The 21,718-nt window shown below is 40.2% G+C and overlaps 1 pseudogene; it reads left to right on the forward strand.

The window, feature by feature from the left end:
* The first annotated feature begins 5,896 nt into the window (after positions 1 to 5,896).
* On the forward strand, positions 5,897 to 8,769 carry LOC132368416 (PRAME family member 27-like; annotated as a pseudogene).
* The last annotated feature ends 12,949 nt before the right edge of the window (positions 8,770 to 21,718 follow it).

Genomic DNA, 21,718 nt, shown 5'->3' on the forward strand with positions numbered 1-21,718 from the left:
GATACTTATTAAAAAGAATGGGTGTGGAGTTCCCTGGCGGTCCAGTGGTTAGGACTCGATTCTTTCTTTGATGTGGGCCCAGGTTCAATCCCTGGTAGGGGAACTAAGATCCTGCAAGCTGCATGGTTCAGCCAATACATACATACATACATACATACATACATACATACATACATACATATATAAATAGAAAAAAAAGTGAGAGAAAATCCTGGATAACAGGATGGAGAAGCAGGAAAAAATTAAAAATAACAAAATTAATAAATATGTGGGCAGTTCCAAATAAATAAAAATGTATAAAACAATGGCAATACATAATAAATTTTAATATATGTGTTTGTAAATTTCATTACTCATATTTATATAAATTACATATATATTTTTGTTGTATCTGTGTAATTTGAATACTCAACAATAAAAACCTAGAAGTCAGGAAGAGGTACATGGGGTCCTTGCTCTTTCACAATTTTATAGACAGTAATACCTTTATAGAGTCTATGTTTGGATTAAACTAAAGATTTTATTTAACAGATTTTTGAGAAGAAGTTAAAGTTTAGGCTTTGAAAGTAAACCTGGTTTAATATACTCAATTCTCATGACCAGTTTTTAAAGATCATCAGAAATAACATTAAAATATTATATACTATGCACAGTCTAAGATTACAGCTCTCCTGTTTAATACTTGATCATATCTGAATTATAAAATATTCAGTTCTAATAATAAAAAGTACGTGGCATGTTTGTAGATTTAGTTTTTAAAAAATTTAAAAAACACCCTAGAGTGGTGACCCTGTTATTGCTTTATGTAAATATAATACAGTATCTATAATGTTGTCTGAGCCATTGTGGACAGAGGTTTAGCATTATCTTTGTGGTCTTAATGGCATTTATCATTATGCTTGTTGGCCAAATGGCAATGATACTTGCTATGGCTGCTTTGGGTTCTTTCTAATGATGACTTCATTATGAATGTCAGTGAATGCATATTCCAAATCATTACAAATTCTGTAAAATGCCCTTTTCTAAACACATTACAAATGTCCACTTCTACACCATGACACTTCCAAGGAAAACCAACCAAACAATGCAAAAAGCATCTGCTTGCTAAACAAAACAAAACAAAATTTCAATTTGTGCAAAAAATGAGACCAACAGTTTCAACCTCTAATTTTTAAAAACTGATATACTTTATTTTTTAGAGAAGTTTTAAGTTTACAAAAACTCAGCAGATATTACAGAGGATCCCCATATACCTACTTTCTCCCATGTTTCTACTGTTATTAACATCTTGCATTACTATGGTGCATTTTTTTTTACCATCAATGAGCTAATGTTAATTTATTGCTACTGATTAAACTGCATAGGTTACATTAGAGTTCGCTCTGTTGTACAGAAAGTTCTATGGTTTTGACAAATATGTAACAATATGAATCCACCATCACAGCATCATATAGAATATCATAAAGAATAGTTCATCATCCTAAATATCACCTCCACTCCACCTATTCACCCTTCTCTCCCTCCCGTGAACTCCTGACAAAGACTGATCTTTTTACTGTCTCCATAGTATTATCTTTTCCAGAATGTCATATAGCTGGAATTACACAGTATGTGGCCTTTACAGACTGGCTTCTTTCACTAAGCAATATGCTTTTAAGGTTCCTCCAAGTCTTTTGTGTCTTGATAGCTTGTTTCTTTTTAGTGCCTATTAATATACCATGCTATGGATGTGCCGCAATTTATCTATTCACCCTTTGTAGGACATCTCAGTTCTAATTTTTGGCAATTCTGAGTAAAGGTGCTATGAACATTTGTGACGGGGTTTTGTGTGGACATGTTTTCAATTCATTTGAGTAAATATTTCAGGGCAAGATTGCTGGATCATATGGTAAGAGTATGTTTAGTTTTTTAAACAACCGTCAGAATGTCTGAATGAGATTTCCTTTTGCTCCACATCCTCACCAGCATTTGGTGTTGTCAGTGTTTGTAGATGTTCTTTATCAATTTGAGAAAGTTACCCTCTAGTTCTAGTTTGCTAACATTTTTATAATAAATGGATGTTGCATTTTGTCAAATGTCTTTTTTACATCAATTAATATGATCATAGGATTTTCTTCTTTTTCCCATTGACATGTTGGATTGCATTAATTGATGTTTGAATGTCGAACCAGCCTTGCATACTTGAAATAAATCCCACTTGACTATAATGTATAATTCTTTTATTCATTGTTGGATTTGATTCTCTAATATTTTGTGGATTTTTGCATATGTTTATATTTGTCTGTATTTTTCTTTTCTTATAAATTAATTGCCTGCTTTGGGTATTAGGGTAATGCTGGCCTTATAGAATGTGTTAGAAAGTGTCATTCATCACCGCTGGGAGTGTAATACATTTATGATTCTATGGAGTGAAGACAGTGGCAGCCCCATATTTGGTAACTCTTCTAGATTCTGTCCTAGGAGCTTCCTCTCTTGGCTGATTTAAATCTGTATCCTTTCCTTGTAATAAACCATGTAATAAAATGATAACCATGATTTTTAACAGCTTTCGTGGATTCTGTGAGTCCTTCCAGTGAATTATCAGGTGATTTGGGGAATCCATTGAACTTGCATTTGGTGTCAGAAGTGAGTGCAGTCTTGGACTGCTTCTCTAACTTTGCAGTGGCCTACACTCTACACTCCCTTGATTGTAACTTGCAAAACAGATATTCAGAGACAGTTCAGACAAAGATAGTGGCTGCTTAAGGATGTTCAAAACCAAAGGTATCAGGCCAAACTAACAAAATAAGATGCTAAACCAAAAACAGCGAGTGCTGATTACCTGAGTCATGTGAATTTCTTTATAACTTGTACAGTCTTCTAATATGACATGAGTCATATTTTACTGCTTTTTATATGCACCTGAGCATGTCTCTCATTAGACTATTAGCTCATCAAGGGAAAGAAATATATTTCACTCATCCTCTATCTCTACTGCCTAGACCAGGGCCTGGTACACAGAATAATTTTACAAAAAACTGAATGAATAAGTAAGCAAATGAAAAATGCATTCACAGGTATTTGGTGCCTCCGTGATGGTCAGTAAGTCTTAGCAGAACCTTACACCCCCTGAAGCATAGTGTCTTAGCACCAGGAGGGTTATTAAAGATCTCCAGGTGCAACCCCAGCCAACAAAGGACACTCCTCTTCCCTGTGCCATCTGAAGGTAGAGGGTGATAAAGTCTCACTGTCTTCTGAGGCATTTATTCATCTTTGAACAGGCAAAAATAGAAAGCTGTTTATTTAGCTGGACATTCTAGTTGCCTCCATGGGATGTTCAGTGAGTTAATGCAATCCCTCAGAAGATACTTTGTCATTAATGTGAGAGCCATGTCTAGGCCATATTTGAGTTCAAACTGAACTTTTTACAGGTCTTAAGTCCTCTCATCCACCAACTCTCATAAAATGCCATTAGAAACACAACTGAAATTGCTCAGAACAGCGATAGCAAAGTGATGGTTTTCTTCTTAGGGAGTTTTCACTGTTTAAACCAAGAAGGGAGAAAAAACTAAGTTGTTGTTTACTAGCAGTGTGTGAACTAATTTCCACACATTTCTTACTCCATCTGACTTAATTTGTTCCATCAAATTATGGTAAAAAGTATCATTTTATCCTTTGCAGGAAAAGAAATAGGGATAGTTAAGGGAGCCCTGATTTGTCCCTGCTTCAAAAATATAATGATGTGCATTACAGATTGATTTGACTGAAGGATCTGCAGAAATTAATGCATGAATTTTAAAAACAAACTCCTCAGTGTTAGAGAACTTTCAATGTACTTCCATATTTATTCTATTTAATCTGTACAATAATAGCTTCAGATGGGTAATTATTAGTTACTAATAATTAATTACTAGTAAGCAGGTGGGTAATTATGATTTTCTTATTAAAGATAGAAAGCCACTATACAGGGAAAGGGATGGATAATACACACACCACATTAGCAAAACTTGGATCCATCTATTAGGACTTGGACACTGTCAGAATAAGAAGGTCCAGTTAAGGTAAGCCTTCTATTTGTCTAGATTCTATGGCAAATTGTCTGACACTTGAGCCCATGAGTGGGGGCAGGGAGGGCAGAAAAGAGGGAGGGAGATGCTGCTACTAGCCACCAGCTCACAGAAAATGACCCAGCTTTAGAGAGGCTAAAATGTGATGCTTAGAGCAATCATCACTTAAACAAGAAGGAAACAGAAGTAGGGAACAGGGGTTTCTAGAAAGTTCATGTTCCCAAGGTTATGGAATAAATACTTACATATTTATTAAGTGCTAAGTATTGAATGAATATTTAAGTATTTATTAAGTATTAAATAAATACTATCTCCATCAGGATTTTGATCTCAGCCATATCTCTAACAGATCTGCCATGTGGGGCAAACCTCTTCACCTTTCTGGGCCTCAGTTTTCTCATCTGTAAAATGAGATACTTGGATCAGATTATCATTCAGATCCTTTATGACACAAACATTAAGTGGTTCCATGAAAATTTATAGTATCTAATCTGAGCATATTATTTTTTGAGACTCGAATGGACACATGAGCCATAAAGGGGGTTCTTCACATTGCAATCAGCCACATTTAATTATCACTGGGGCTGGGGCTGTTTAGTATCCTAGTTTTAACAGGGAGGGGTGTTATCACTTTCTGTGGTGAGTAGCAGATCTGGGGAAGGAGTAACACATTATTTGCAAAATAATGGACCTCCCTGATTTAGCCAACCTCTCCTCAGCTGATCTCCTGCTCACAAAGGAAGGGGAAGATCAGGACAGATTTGGGAATGCAAGGGCAAACAGCATAGTAAAACGAGAAAGAAAATGGAGAAAGGACAGGAAAAAAGGGAGGAGATGGGACATTTCAACCTTAGCACAAAGTTTCTTAACAACTAATGTTATCAGTGGACCCTCAGATAGGTATGGATGTCCCCCCTTTACACATGGAAAATTAATGTGCTCAGAGGTTATGAAAGGTCTACAAAAGTCTTAGCCTCTGAAGAAGGGATGCAAAATTTTCTGGTTCTGGAGTCACCGGCTGGGTTCTCCACAGTGTCTGAGGTCTCAGCACCCCTCCAACAGCATCAGACCAGTAACTTAACCAAACTCAAGTAAGAACACCCTGTTCATACCCATGGATAGCTAATCTTGAAGCATGGCATATATCTCTGGATGGCAGGGAGAGTTTTTTTTAAATCATTTCTTTCAGATGAACAGATTTCAGTTTTTATTTTTGCCTTTCAGTGTAATTTTGCCTGAATCCCAAACATTTGGATTTGTCCTGTGTCTTATATCATTTTTAAATGTCTTAACCAAGAAGATATTTTTAATGAAAATATATGTTTTGAATTTTATTTCTTGACATTTAAAATATGTATTGTGTGCACAAATGGCTTTCATCTTTACCAGCTAGGTTAACTGGGTATCTGAGGATGTAGGCTGTGTTGGTCCACATGACACTCCTCTTCCCATAGATTTAGGGCTCTAAGTAGTGGTCTGAAGGTCTTCCCCAAATAAAAATTGGAGTCAGCTTTCAGGCTCCCTGGTACCCACTTCCCAGTGGGACATGAATTAAGCAAAGCAGTGGATGGAACTGAATGGGTTAGTGGTTACCTTTCCTCCTCCTTGGTACTTGTGAGATGCTTGTTCTGAGTCCAGTAGGGAAAGAGTTATAGCTTTGTGACCACTGACCCCAGAGTGTAATATGGGCTAAGTGAGACACTTCCACCCCTGCCAGAGCAGTGACCTTGGCCCTGAGTATACTCCTCTGAAGGGTTGGGAGATAGTCTAAGGTGTACTCATTCTTGGCCTGAAATGGATGCCTTGTTCCCTGGCAGTATCCACAACATTCCTTTTGGAGCAGAGTTAGGATGAGTGTCTGGACCCCTCCCAGACTCCTGGAGCTGGCAGGAATGAACCTGCTGAGGGAAGAGGCCTCAGCCTTTTCTGGTCTGGAGGATCCACCCACGGAGCTCTTCTCACCAGTGTTCATGGAGGTTTTTGAAGCGAGATGCATTGAAACCCTGAAGGCCATGGTGCTAGCCTGGCCTTTTGTCCACCTGCCTCTGGGGAACCTGATAGACATGCCTCATGTAGGGCCCCTACAAGCAGAACTGGAAGCACTTGATATCCTTTTTGCTCAGAAGCTTTGCCCCAGGTTAGTCAGACTTGCGTAGCCTGGTAAAATCCTGGGCATCCTGGAGGAGACAGAAGGGGTGAGGGAAAGTGGATGGAAAAGGGATGGACCAGAGGATTCTGAAGATGGCAATGAAGAAGCTCAGAGGACGTGGCTCACTATGGGAAATGCCTTCCAAAGCTTATGAGTGCTTACGATGCAGGGGAACCTGAAAAAAAACATGCCCCACCTCCTCTCAGTGATGCTTAAAGTTACCAGAAGAGGAGAATCAGAAAGGAGGTGTGGGGAAAGGGAGATGGAGGAAAGTGAGGTGGAGAGGAAAGAAGACAAGGCAGCAGGTGATGTCAGGAGTCTGAAGTTACGGTATAGATGGGCAGTCTGTTGTCACATTTTGAGGCTGTTGCTTCATTCTGTGTTGATTTTAATGCATCCCCACCAATCTCCTTTTTCCCCATAAGAAGTGCAAATTTCAGGTGCAGGATTTACAGGATACTGGCCAGACCTTCTGGAACATGTGGTCTGGAGCCAACACTCATGGATGCTGAAACTCAGGAATAGCACCAATGGCTGAGCACAGTTTGAGGACAAAGCAGCCTTTGGATCCCTTGAAGGTATTCATAAACTTTTGCAAAGAAAAGGACCCTGGTTAACTTCTTCACCTACCTCATCTGATGGGTGGAGCAGAGAAAAGTTTCCATACACCTGTGCTGTAAGAAGCTGAAGTTCATTGCAATGCCCGTGAAAATATTGTGAAGGTCCTGAATATGGTGCACCTGGACTGTATCCAGGAGGTGCAAGTAAACTGCCCTTGGCATCTGTCCACCCTGGCCATGTTTGCTCCTTTCTTGGGCCAGATGAGTAATTTGCAGAGACTCATTCTCTCCCACATCCACATGTCTGGCTTTAAGGAGCAGAAACAGCATTAACTTGTCCAAATTACCTCTCAGTTTCTCAGGCTGCACCACCTCTGGGATCTTTATCTGGAATCTCCCTCCCTCCTTGAAGGCTGCCTGGACCAGATGCTCAGGTGAGAGTGCACCAGTGGCCAAGTACTAGTGAACACAACACTAGAATGTCACCCAAACTGCCTCCCTTGCTGCTCTATCCTGAGTGGTGGTATCCCACAGCCATACCAAACAAGGTAGGGGCTAAACTGGTACAGTGGCTCTTGAAAGGGACATCCTGCTAGAGAGGTACAGGTTATAGACTCTGATGTTTGGATCTAGAAATAGAGGGTTTGTGATTTCTTCCTTTGGAAGAGGTGTCTATGTTCGAATGACTTAAAAAAATAGGTAAATAAAGAGGACATTGAAGTGGGGAAACCACATCAGACCAGAGCATTTCTGAAGAAAACCTCTATGCTCACAAGGTTTGTGACCACAATGAGCCTGTCTTAAATTCCTAGTCTGTAATAGTTGTTGTGCCAGATAAGGTAATTAATATATGGGAAAAGCATGATTCTGGAGATGATGGTAATGGAGCAGAGCCCAAAGGACAATAAACAGTGATAGAAGGTTTGTAGATAATGCAGGGAAATAAGTGAGCCCCTGCAGACTGGCAACCCCAATGGATGTTGTGGGACCTTGTGCATGTTTGTTCTTTATGCATGTCTCCCTAGAGCCTCACCTGGCCAGGGGTATAGGCATCTGGAGCCCAAGCAAGGACTGAAGGAGTCTGAGTCGAAATCATTTTTTATCTCATCTCCTGATACCAAAATTCAGTGATGTCCACACTTGATTGAGACTCTCTCAGGCTCTCCTCTTAGCATGTTCTAGTACATTCCATTATTTTTGTTCATCCTCATAAGGAAGTGGAATATGTTGTACTCAGCTTGATGATGGAAAAGAGAATTTTCAAGATTCTGTGAAGTGACTCAGTCACCAGGACTCAGCCTAGAATGAGACTGGGCAATCAGTGTATTGACCCTCATCAGATGGTCAGATTAACCTTGGCCCTGTAGGAATCATTTGTCTCTCACCTGGAGCTCGCTTGGCACCTGAGTTTCCAAGAACTAATTGTTTGGTTTCTCCCCAGGTACCTGAGGACCACCTTGGACAACCTCTCAAAAGCTAACTGAAGGCTTACAGAATCAGATTTGACCCATCTGTCCCTATGCCCAAACATCAGTCAGCTAAAATGCCTGGATCTGAGTGGTGTCACTCTGACCAACTTTAGTCCTGAGCTTCTTCAAGTTCTGCTGGAGAAAGTTGCAACCATGCTCCAGGATTGGACTTAGATTAGTGTGGGATCATGGACTTCCAATTTGAGGCCATCCTGCCTGCCTTGAGCCACTGCTCCCAGCTCAGGTCCTTCAGCCTGTGTGGGAACCTCCTCTCCATGGCTGTCATGGAGAAGTTGCTGCTACACACCACTGGGCTGCCCTGTTTAAGTCAAGAGCTGTATCTTGCCCCTCAGGAGAGTTATAGCCCTCAGCGTATTCTGCTAGAAGGGAGACTTGCCCAGCTTGGGGCTAAGCTGTTTGAGATTCTGAGAGACTTATCACAGCCCAGGACCATCTGGCTTAGCCTCAGCCCCTGTCCTCACTATGATGATGACATATGCTATCACATGGCGCCCATTATATACTGCTGTAATACTCATGTCTAGTTGGCTGCCTCTATCAAAAGCTTTCTTCTGGGCACATGGAAACTAAAATCTAGGACATAGGTACATTATGAAGGGAAAACACACTCAAGGTTTCTGATACCTGCTCAGTGTGAATGGGAAAAGGAATGGTGATCCAGGTTGGGTGCAGGATTGCACAGGAAATGTAGACCCTGGGAGGTGATGGAACTTTGGGGAATATGTGTTTTTACAGTCAAATATGAACCTAAATTTTTGGAGGCGGACATGGGGTTGAGACCTACATGTTGGAGTTATCCTTGGGTGGATAGCTGTAAAGGAATGGTCAGAAATAAAGAGACCCACAGTGAAAACTGACTGCTGCCCTCCATGGTATATTATTCTGTTTTCTCAGTGTGTACCTCAGGAATCTCCAGTTATTGATGAAAAAATAAAAGGCACTGAGTTGTCTATGATCAGCAACCTTACCATTGCTGCAAGTTCCTGATTTTGTCTGGGGCATCTTACATCTTTGCTTATTTCTTCGGCTATTCAGCAGGTTAATACAAACAAAGGAGAACATATTCAGTGTCCAATGAGCCACTGGAGTGAAGAGCTCTTGGCAGAGCTCTCGTTGCTGACTCAGGCTATGACCCTGGCCATGAGTATTTTTCACGGTTCTACCAGTGGGTCTATAAGTTTCAGTTCCTGGCCTTTGCATGTGCTGAGAAAGGCTTCACTGCAAACAGCAAGGTGCAGTTCTGGAAGGTGTTGTCCACACTGTTAATAAGACTCTGGTCCTCACCATTCCATGACTGTCATGGGTGGGTAGAGGTCCTTATTGATTTAATGTAGTTTTGGCCAGACATCCAAATTCCTTTTAGCAAAATACTAAAAGAATACATGCATTTAACATGATTTTATTATTTCCATTCCACATTAAAAATTGTATCCTTTTGTGGGATTGTTCACTTCAATAAGAGATGATATTATTCCCATTACGACTCCTGTCTCTCCATATCAGGGAAGACAAGGATAGCATGTTTGACATCAGCATTTCAAAATATATAACAAAATATCTGTTATGCATTGATTACATATAAATCATAGTTGACCCTTCTCATCATCAGTTCAGGTTCCTCAGATTCAACCAAGTACAGATGGTGTAGAACTATATTTACTATTGAAAAATATCCATGTGTAAGTGAACCTGAGCAGTTCAATCACATGTTGTTCAGTATTCACCTGTATATATAGACACACAAGTATTATGAGAAGAGGCTTACAAGGTTACAGAGGCTGAGAAGTCCCACTGTCTACTGTTTGTTTGCTAGAGAACTAGGAAAGTCTGTGGTACAATTCAGAGCTAGGCTTAAGGCTGAAAAGCAGTGGAACTGATGGTGTAGCTCCAAGTCAAGGCTCAAGACCTGAGAACCAGGGAACCACTGGTGTATGTCCTGGAATTTCAAGGCTCAGAGCCAGAAGCTCCAATATTCATGACAAAGAAGATAGAGAGGGAGACAAGTTGCCCTTGTTGTTACATTCAGAGCCCCAAAAGATAGTATGATGCCCACCCACATTGGTGAGGGCTGATCTCTTCACTCAGTCTACTGATTCCAATGCTAATCTCTTTCCAGAATGCACTTACAGATCCTCCCAGAATTAATGTTTGACCTGCACTCTGGGCATCTCTTCTCACAGTGAAATTGACACATAAATCTAACCATCACAGTGGGTCTAAAAAAAGTGCACTCAAATGAAGGCTCCCTGCTAAGGATTCAGACGATAGTATTGTTGACTCTGGGGAGGAAGGGGATATAGGGCTGGGCAGACATTATGCAAGAGCTTCATTTTCCCCCTAAAATGAAGATAATGATGCATACCCAGCTTATGGAATTTTTAGTAGGATCCAATGAGATGGTGCTTGTTGAGGGCTTCACCCTGGAGCTGCTGAGTAAGAGCTCATTACTGACTAAGAGGTTCTTTTGCCCTTCTAGTGGACATCACAAGTATCTCATCCCTCTAGCTTAGCCTCTATTCCTTACAACAGTGAGAACAGCAATACCCAGGGCCTGAAAGGGAGTCAGATTTTACATATGGCCACCAACGAATCATGATTCACCAAAGCTGCTCTAGCAGCCAGTGCAGGGAGGGGGAGGGGGAGGTGAGGGCATTGGAGAGATTAGATTAATCTCTACTGATAGACATTCTGAGCCTCAGGTCTCCTAGGCCACTCACTGGTCCATCAGACCAGAGGATATAAAGCAATTTTGTAAGCAGAACTGTACACTTCAGAATTTCAAAAAATTTTTCTGTCCTGCAAATGCTAGTTGAGCATAAATATTTTCAGAGTGATTTATATAATATCAAATATACAAATTATAGAGGTAATTTAGTACTTTTAAAGAATGCAAGTGGGTAATTTAAAAAATGTTTTACTTGGTTTGGAGCCTCCAAACAAATGAAATTTTAAAACTTCTTTTAAAGACCAATGAACAAAAATTGTTTCTTTTTCTTTTTTTTCTTTTTAATGTTTATTTTTTGTTTATTTTTCTTATTAGTCATCCATTTTATACACATCAGTGTATACACGTCTATCCCAATCTCCCAATTCATCCCACCACCACCACCACCTCCCGCCACTTTCCCCCCTTGGTGTCCATACGTTTTTTCTCTACTTCTGTGTCTCAATTTCTGCTCTGCAAACCGGTTCATCTGTACCATTTACTAGGTTCCACATATATGCGTTAATATACGATATTTGTTTTTCTCTTTCTGACTTACTTCACTCTGTATGACAGTCTCTAGATCCATCCACGTACCTACAAATGACCCAACTTTGTTCCTTTTTATGGCCGAGTAATATTCCATTGTATATATGTACCACAACTTCTTTATCAATTCCTCTGTCGATGGGCATTTAGATTGCTTTCGTGACCTGGCTACTGTAAATAGTGCTGCAATGAACATTGGGGTGCAAGTATCTTTTTGAATTATGGTTTTCTCTGGGTATATGCCCAGTAGTGGGATTGCTGGGTCATATGGTAATTCTATTTTTAGTTCTTTAAGGAACCTCCATACTGTTCTCCATAGTGGCTGTATCAATTTACATTCCCAACAACAGTGCAAGAGGGTTCCCTTTTCTCCACACCCTCTCCAGCATTTGTTGTTTGTAGATTTTCTGATGATGCCCATTGTAACTGGTGTGAGGTGATACCTCATTGTAGTTTTGATTTGCATTTCTCTAATAATTAGTGATGTTGAGCAGCCTTTCATGTGTTTCTTGGCCATCTGTATGTCTTCTTTGGAGACATGTCTATTTAGGTCTTCTGCCCATTTTTAGATTAGGTTGCTTGTTTTTTTAATATTGAGCTGCATGAGATGTTTATATATTTTGGAGATTAATCCTTTGTCCGATGATTCATTAGCAAATATTTTCTCCCATGCTGAGGGTTATATTTTCGTCTTGTTTATGGTTTCCTTTGCTGTGCAAAAGCTTTGAAGTTTCATTAGGTCCCATTTGTTTATTTTTGTTTTTATTACCATTACTCTAGGAGGTGGATCAAAAAAGATCTTGCTGTGATTTATGTCAGAGTGTTCTTCCTATGTTTTCCTCTAAGAGTTTTATGGTGTCCAGTCTTACATTTAGGTCTCTAATCCATTTTGAGTTTATTTTTGTGTATGGTGTTAGAGAGTGTTCTAATTTCATTCTTTTACATGTAGCTGTCCAGCTTTCCCAGCACCACTTATTGAAGAGACTGTCTTTTCTCCATTGTATATTCTTGCCTGTTTGTCATAGATTAGGTGACCATAGGTGCCTGGGTTTATCTCTGGGCTTTCTATCCTGTTCCATTGATCTATGTTTCTGGTTTTGTGCCAGTACCATACTGTTTTGATAACTGTAGCTTTGTAGTATAGTCTGAAGTCAGGGAGTCTGATTCCTCCAGCTCCGTTTTTTCCCCTCAAGATTGCTTTGGCTATTCGGGGTCTTTTGTGTCTCTATACAAATTTTAAGATTTTTTGTTCTAGTTCCATAAAAAATGCCACTGGTAATTTGATAGGGATTGCACTGAATCTGCAGGTTGCTTTGGGTAGTATAGTCATTTTCACAAAATTGATTCTTCCAATCCAAGAACATGGTATATCTCTCCATCTGTTGGTATCATCTTTAATTTCTTTCAACAGTGTCTTATAGTTTTCTGCATACAGATCTTTTGTCTCCCTAGGTAGGTTTATTCTTAGGTATTTTATTCTTTTTCTTGCAATGGTAAATGGGAGTGTTTCCTTAATTTCTCTTTCAGATTTTTCATCATTAGTGTATAGGAATACAAGAGATTTCTGTGCATTAATTTTGTACCCTGCAACTTTACCAAATTCATTGATTAGCTCTAGTAGTTTTCTGGTAGCATCTTTAGGATTCTCTATGTATAGTATCATGTCGTCTGCAAACAGTGACAGTTTTATTTCTTCTTTTCCAATTTGCATTCCTTTTATTTCTTTTTCTTCTCTGATTGCTGTGGCTAGGACTTCCAAAGCTATGTTGAATAAGACTGGTGAGAGTGGACAGCCTTTTCTCATTCCTGATCTTAGAGGAAATGCTTTCAGGTTTTCACCATTGAGAATGATGTTTGCTGTGGGTTTGTCATATATGGCCTTTATTATGTTGAAGTAGGTTCCCTCTATGCCCAATTTCTGGAGAGTTTTATCATAAATGGGTGTTGAATTTTGTCAAAAGCTTTTTCTGCATCTATTGAGATGATCATATGGTTTTTCTTCTTAAGTTTGTTAATATGGTGTATCACATTGATTGATTTGCATATATTGAAGAATCCTTGCATCCCTGGGATAAATTCCACTTGATCATGGTGTATGATCCTTTTAATGTGATGTTTTATTCTGTTTGCTAGTATTTTGTTGCAGATTTTCGCATTTATATTCATCAGTGGTATTGGTCTGTAATTTTAAATGTAGACTTTATTTTTTAGAGCAGATTTAGTGTCAGAGTAATATTAAATAGAATGTACAGAGAGTTTCCATCTAACTCCTGGAAATCATGTGAGTGAGGTGAGTACACTTTGGACTGGGAAAAGGCCTTGGAAGAGCACCTCACATGATAAAAAAGGCACAACCTAAAATTTGAGAAATGTTTTATTTGGTGGTCTTACTGAGGATTATAGCCCAGGAATATGGCCTCTGAGAAAGCTCCGAGGAACTGTTCCAAAGGGATATGGGAAGAGCCAGAGTATATAAGATCATTTGCTAAAAAAAATTTAGGAAAACATCAAAAGATTACTGCTTATGTCAAAAATGACACATCTTGAGTTAATGATTTTTATGCTTTTCTATGTATAGAAAGATGCAAGAGTCTGGGCTCATCAAATTCATTCATTTGATATGCATCTTAACTAACTAGGGCTACTATCTTGTTTTCTCCACCCCTGAATTCCAGTCAGGACACATTGTCTTGGGGGCCTGCAGTGGCTGATGGTTTTTTGGCTGCAATATCCTTAGTTTACTGAAATGGCAGGCAGTGTACTTTGTCCACAAGCAAAAGCTTAGGAGAAGAACACAAGTGTAACTGAGAGAGAAAGTCTATTGAGTCCCATCTGAGATGCACATGCTCCCTGGATTATGGAAATGAATCTAGGACTGGAGAGCAGTTGGCATCAGGATTGGTCTAAAGCTCTTCTCCAGGGCCTCTCATCAGACTGGCATATATATCTATACAGGAGAGGATGCTGGGCCTGGTCTGGTCAGTTGTCAAGGAATGTCCTGAGTGCTGGACTCTGAGTCACCTCCTTCCTGCAGGATCGTCTCTTCCATGGGCAGAGGCTGGGTGTGAGGGGCTCCTGGAAAGAGGTGACCTCAGAATACCACGCAGGGGCTTAGTGACACTAAGAGAACTGGGGGATGGGTATGTGAGGCTGACTCAGTCCTCAAGACATGTCACAGTGTCTCAGCCCACCCCACGTGTCCGCTTTTCCAAGGTCTAAAGAACTGTGTCCTGAGAACATGGAAATTCTGTAATAGGAAAAAAACCTTTGTGTTCTGTTTCATAATAGCCCATGTCTGGAAGGTTTAATGAGCATTAAGCTAAAATACCTTTTTTTAGCTCACAGGAAACATCCTGACCAGACCCACTGGTGAATGGCTGTAGGAAGGAAGAAATGAACACATCTTCTCTGGAGTCTGGCCAGAACCAGAACTTTACCTCTTCCCCATCTATTATAAAAGAAGCCTGAATTCTAAATCAGGGAAGTTAGTTTTTAGAGACACTAGTCCACCATCTTATTGGTCTGCTGGCTTTCCAAATAAAGTAGCGATTCTTTTCCCCAGCAGCTCGTCTCTCAATTTATTGGCATGCTGTGTGGTGAGTAGAACAAAGCTTGGGCTCAATATCAATTCCAGTTACAGAGTCGGGTGTGCTTCAATATATAAGTTCAGGGACATCATTTACTTTCCAAGAACACTATGACTTTTGTAGACTCTTTTTTTTTTTTTTTTTTGGTGGCTTTCCTGGAGGCAGTGTGTTCCAAGTGTAAACCACAATAATGAAACTGCAGCACAGGTGACCATTAGAGGAACCACCAGGCTGGGTGTGCGGGCCTGGTTTGCAAAAAGTGATGGAATGCATTCTCTTGTGTCCATGATTGAGAAGCTTCCAGGCAGAGCGACACAACCATCCCACCCTTGATATGTGACCACCCCCAATATCTGATCAAAATTCCTCACTTCATGCTCTTGGTATCTAGTCATCATTGGCTGCCTTCAGTAGGAATCCTGTTAAGTTGATTAAGCCAGAATCACTCCCCCCATCAGTCCCGATGTCCCCTCTTAGTAATATGCCAACCACAAACACCCCTGTTCCCTGGCTGTAAATCCCCACTTGTCCCTATTGTATTTGGAATGCAGCCCTGTTCCATACTGGGGTCTCTCTTCCACTATTGCAACTGTTCTTCATAAAATTTGCCTTCACCACTTTACCACTGTCTGTTTCATGATTTCTTTGATAATTCTTTCATAGCTGGTTTCTCCTCAATCAGACAGGCACCTCTGAATATCCTAAATAAAGAGAGTGACCAAACTTGGAGCTTTTCCAAAGGAGTTCCTTCATTTTCCTAAGAGAATTAGTAACAACTTGCCACTTTAAAAACTGCTTCTTCCTGTTTGCTGTTTTAAATCTACAGCCTATGAGCTGTAGATTGTCAATCACTGAGGTCTGTGTCACTGCATCAGCAGCCACTCAAGGACAAATGCTTGTTGAATGTGTTAAGGCTGCAGCTCCCAGGTGAGAAAAATGGAGAGTTTGACCAGATCTTCCATGTGATAACCCAGGTGCAATGGGGCTGACCTCATTTGTGTTTTAGAATGTATGTAGACACACTTAGAAGTAGTCATGACCCTCCAGGACAGAATGCACCACATGACAGAGAAAAACAAACAGTCCTCAAATCCCTGCCTGGCCAATGCTAGGAAGGAGTGCAGGAAAAAGGATTGGGATAGGAGAATATGACACAACTGGGTGAGAGCAGCCCTCATTTAGAGACTTGTTAAAAGCTGAAATTGACACATGGAAGACATGCAACCCTCCCCCTCCACATAAGACCTTGGCTGAGCCTGGCCTGATTTCCTGGTGCAAGAATCCCTAAAGGTCCTGGAGGGAAGGAAACCTGTTATGACTTCAGTGAATGGGGAAGGGTGAAGGGGGAAGTTCTTGTGGATATATAACCCCCATTCCCAAGTTCCAGTGTCCCCCTTTATAAATCTTGGATCCAGGTGGATTCTGGGGCCCTCTCCTGCACAGGGTCAGGGCCAGGTGTCCTGCAGGTGAATCTTCTCCAGAGCAGGGACCAAAGGATATGTGAGGACCCCTAAGCCATCTGGTTCCTTACTCTGCACTTGATAACGGGAAATGGGTGACCTGCACTAGTGCACATGTGGTGTTTCCTGGTCTCACCTCCTCATCCTCTCCTTCCCTGAGTTCCAGAGTCCAGTGAGTGTGGCCTCAAACCTGCCCCAACCCCGTGGCTTCCCAGCTCAGAGATGAAACTCCTTCCAACTCCCTGGTCCACCTGATTGCTGATCACTAGAGCCCTGTGAGTTTCTGCCTGGAAAGAAAAAACAGTTCTCATCAGACACACCATACTAATACTGGTAGAAATGTCTCCCTCCTGCTCTTCCAGCCGCTCAATTATCTGCACACTTTCTCCTTCAATGGAGCCAACCTGCACGGGGAGCCAATGTGGTGAGGCGCCTCATGTGATTAAAAAGCATGTCAATCCAGACTGTTCTTCCTCCATTTTCTTGCATGTGATCTTGAACTAGTCAAGGGTAACCTTCTCTCCATAGCCTCTGTTCCTCTCAGGTTCACATCCCTCTTCTCCCTGAAGTGCAGGAAGGAGGAAAGTGTGTGAAGAAAAGGATAAAGAAGCCCCAGAGGAAGTGACACACTCTGGAAATTTCTGACTAACGAAACTCTGAAGGAATTTCATGACATCTGAAGGACAAAAGATCCAATATGGAAGGCTGATCCAAACTTAGAAAGGAGGATGAAAAAGAAAAAAGAAAAAGAAAAGAAAGGAGGATGACAATTTACAAAGCATGAAAAGATGTTGGCTCCCTGTCATCAGTTATGCCATGAAAAGGCAGTCACTGCTCACACTACTCTTGATAAGTTTACTACAAAGAAATAAAATGATTAAACTCTCAATGTTTTAAAGCACACCTTTCTAAATAAATATTCCTTTTACTGTTTTTACATTTACCTATATATGTATAACCATGGCAAGGGAGTTCTTAACTGTTTAAAAAGTCACAGGATAATTATACTTTTTTCCTTAAGATTATTAAGATTGTGTTTTAGTTTCATCTTGCACATTCATTTTTATCTGTCTTAGGGAGGAAAAAATTTTCCTCTACCCTTCTATGATCTTCAACTAGCCTAATAATCAAATTGATCTGAGACATAGTAACAGGAGAAAAACAAATTTAAATGCAAGCTTATGGGAATCCCACAAGTACGGTGAGACTCAAGGAGAAGCCAATTAATTGAAGCTTCCATGTGATCTTAGGACATGGAGATAGGGATAGGGGCTGCAGGCTTCAAAGGGGAAGAGGTGATTTACAGAAGAGCAAGTGTTTGGTAATTAGATGTTTGTCCTGCCACACAGATACATAATTCAGATAAAGTTATCTCTTGGTAATAGCTCTCTTTCAGGGTCAGGGTCCCATCTAAATTCTTTGAGGTAGTTCATGAAGAGGTAAAGGTTTCTTTTTGATTCTGCAGGGCCTTGATTGCCTTCAGCTTGAAATAGTTTGCAGGCCAAAGTTGTACACTCTGGGGAGGCTAGTTCTTAACCCATTGAGCTCCCTGCACCACTGTGGCCTAGAAAGACAAATACTATATGGTATCACTTATACATAGAAATTTAAAAAACAGTTTTATAGAATCAGAGAATATAATAGTGGTTGCTGGGGGTTGGAGAAGGGGGAAATGGGATGAGACAGTTTACAGGGTAGAAAGTTTCAGTTATAAAAAAATAAATGTTCTTAAATGACCCAAGGAAAGAGGAGTGAGGGGCCCTTATTGGGTTTTGTGTATTGTGGGAGTGTCACGTGTGCTAGAGACATCTAAGTGAACATGTCCACAGAGTCCCCACCCCCAGTGGCTCCTGATGGTTCTCAGCCATGCACATTAGAGGATTTCTACCACAAGGGGGAGGCCAGTGCCCCCAAGGCCATGTGTGTCTCTGGGTTCCTCCTTCACTTGTGCCAGGCAGTCAGTGTGTCATGGTTTGACTTTGACCTCCCATGACCATTCTTTGGCTTAAAATATCAATTTGGCATCACTTGGGTGAAAGGGACATGGTGCCAGACCTCATTCTTTCTTGTTCCCTCCTTAAAAAGACAATTATCAGAGTCTGGAGGCTGTGATGAATTAGGAGACTAAACTGCAAAACTTGCAAAAAGCATCCCTTTTCTTGGGCTAAATGCCAAGGTGGGGAACTGTCCCTTCCCTCTTTACCTGCCCGTCATCTTTGCACCCAGAATGGATGCTCTCAACTCTCTCTCTCTCTCTGGAGTATCCATTGGCCAGACTTTGTGCCCTTCAGGTAGGAAGAAGTCAATGTTATGTTCACCAGGACCAGGTAGATTCCAAGTTTCCATATCAAATATCATAGAGATCACTTTTGGACATCCTTCAGGCAAAATGACCCATGGTTTACAATTCTGTTATCAAAACTTCCAATTAGCGAATCTATCAATGAAAGCACAGTAGGAGGAATTATCTCTGCTCTCTCTGATTTTTTTCTTCATATGTAGTACGGGAACCTACACACCTTCCCAAGGGTGGGCACATATATTTCTTAATAGATGGCAAGTAGAAGGTTTATGCTTATTGTGACATTATGTTACTTCATCATCTATGTACAAAAAGAGAGATGGACCTCCTTTTCCTCCCCATTACAGAGTCAAGAGATCCATGCTAACAGGATACTAAGACACCGGGTGGAAAATTTCTTTTGGGTTTCTATGCTCTGAGCACATGAGTATATGTAAACAAGGGTATGCTTAGAAATCTATCAACCACCATTCTTCAAATGGCTGAAGGAACCACAAGAAGCATTGCAGCACAACAGAAATCCCTAAATTCCTTAGCTCAGGTAATATTAGATAATAGAATTGACTTATCTACTGGTCAAAAAAAAGGCATTTGTAATGTCAGTCACAATACTTTTTACACTTACATCAACACATCTGAAGAAGTTGAGACACACATAGGAAAAGTTTTCTGAAAGGTAAAATGGTTACAACATATAAGAAAACCTGGCCCTTTGAATGACTTGTTTAGTTGGCACCCTTCAGGACCAGGCAACATTTTCTGCGCTGCTTTACAGACAATTGTTATTTTTATAATATGTATTATTCACCATTTCCCATCTATCAACTTATTCATGATATGTACCCCTGCTTGAAGTCTGCTGCCAAAAGTACACATACAGTGATCCTATAGCAATCCGAGATGATTGAACTAATGTATAATGTATAATGTATAAAACTTCTCTCTCTCTCACTAAATATATATATATATATTTTTTTCTATGCCTACTTACTGAATTTAGTTAATTGACTCATTCTAAAGTTCTGTGATGAGAAAAATAGTAATCCTTAAATAAATTGTAACTACTGATTACATCTATAGTTTTACAGAAGGTATAAGACATGCATAACACACATAAGTGTTAACATTAAATTAAATCCTGTTGGACATCCTAGAATTGACTGTCAACCTTTGCCAATCACTCTACTAGCATAACCTACTAAAAGAAAAGAAATAACTGGGCTATGAAGACCCAGCACCGAGGGACATAATGGATCCAGAGCAGATATGCAACCACCCTGGCATTGAAGGAACAAATATGTGATCACCTAATGCTTTTATCCATAGATTTATTTATTTTTTTTATTTTTGAAACATCTTTATTGGAGTATAATTGCTTTACAATGGTGTGTTAGTTTCTGCTTTATAACAAAGTGAATCAGTTATACATATACATATGTTCCCATATCTCTTCCCTCTTGCATCTCCCTCCCTCCCACGCTCCCTATCCCACCCCTCTAGGTGGTCACAAAGCACCGAGCTGATCTCCCTGTGCTATGCGGCTGCTTCCCACTAGCTATCTATTTTACATTTGGTAGTGTATATATGTCTATGCCACTCTCTCACCCTGTCACATCTCACCCCTCCCCCTCCCATTATCCTCAAGTCCATTCTTTAGTAGGTCTGTATCTTTCTTCCCGTCTTGCCACTAGGTTCTTCATGACCTTTTTTTCCCCTCAGATTCCATATATATGTGTTAGCATACTGTATTTGTTTTTCTCTTTCTGACTTACTTCACTCTGTATGACAGACTCTAACTCCATCCACCTCACTACAAATACCTCCATTTCATTTCTTTTTATGGCTGAGTAATATTCCATTGTATATATGTGCCACATCTTCTTTATCCATTCATCCGATGATGGACACTTAGGTTGCTTCCATGTCCTGGCTATTGTAAATAGAGCTGCAATGAACATTTTGGTACATGACTCTTTTTGAATTATGGTTTTCTCAGGGTATATGCCCAGTAGTGGGATTGCTGGGTCGAATGGTAGTTCTATTTTTAGTTTTTTAAGGAACCTCCATACTGTTCTCCATAGTGGCTGTATCAATTTACATTCCCACCAACAGTGCAAGAGGGTTCCCTTTTCTCCACACCCTCTCCAGCATTTATTGTTTCTACATTTTTTGATGATGGCCATTCTGACCGGTGTGAGATGATATCTCATTGTAGTTTTGATTTGCATTTCTCTAATGATTAATGATGTTGAGCATTCTTTCATGTGTCTGTTGGCAATCTGTTTATCTTCTTTGGAGAAATGTCTGTTCAGATCTTCTGACAACTTTTGGATTGGGTTGTTTGTTTTTTTGTTATTGAGCTGCATGAGCTGCTTGTAAATCTTGGAGATTAATCCTTTGTCAGTTGCTTCATTTGTAAATATTTTCTCCCATTCTGAGGGTTGTCTTTTGGTCTTGTTTATGGTTTCCTTTGCTGTGCAAGAGCTTTTAAGTTTCATTAGGTCTCATTTGTTTATTTGTGTTTTTATTTCCATTTCTCTAGGAGCTGGGTCAAAAAGGATCTTGCTGTGATTTATGTCATGGAGTGTTCTGCCTATGTTTTCCTCTAAGAATTTGATAGTGTCGCTCCTTACACTTAGGTATTTAATCCATTTTGAGTTTATTTTTGTGTATGGTGTCAGGGAGTGTTCTAATTTCACACTTTTACATGTATCTGTCCAATTTTCCCAGCACCACTTATTGAAGAGGCTGTCTTTTCTCCACTGTATATACTTGCCTCCTTTATCGAAGATAAGGTGACCATATATGCGTGGGTTTATCTCTGGGCTTTCTATCCTGTTCCATTGATCTATATTTCTGTTTTTGTGCCAG

This window comes from Balaenoptera ricei, chromosome 7 (genome assembly GCF_028023285.1).
Source record: "Balaenoptera ricei isolate mBalRic1 chromosome 7, mBalRic1.hap2, whole genome shotgun sequence".
Classification (NCBI taxonomy): domain Eukaryota; kingdom Metazoa; phylum Chordata; class Mammalia; order Artiodactyla; family Balaenopteridae; genus Balaenoptera; species Balaenoptera ricei.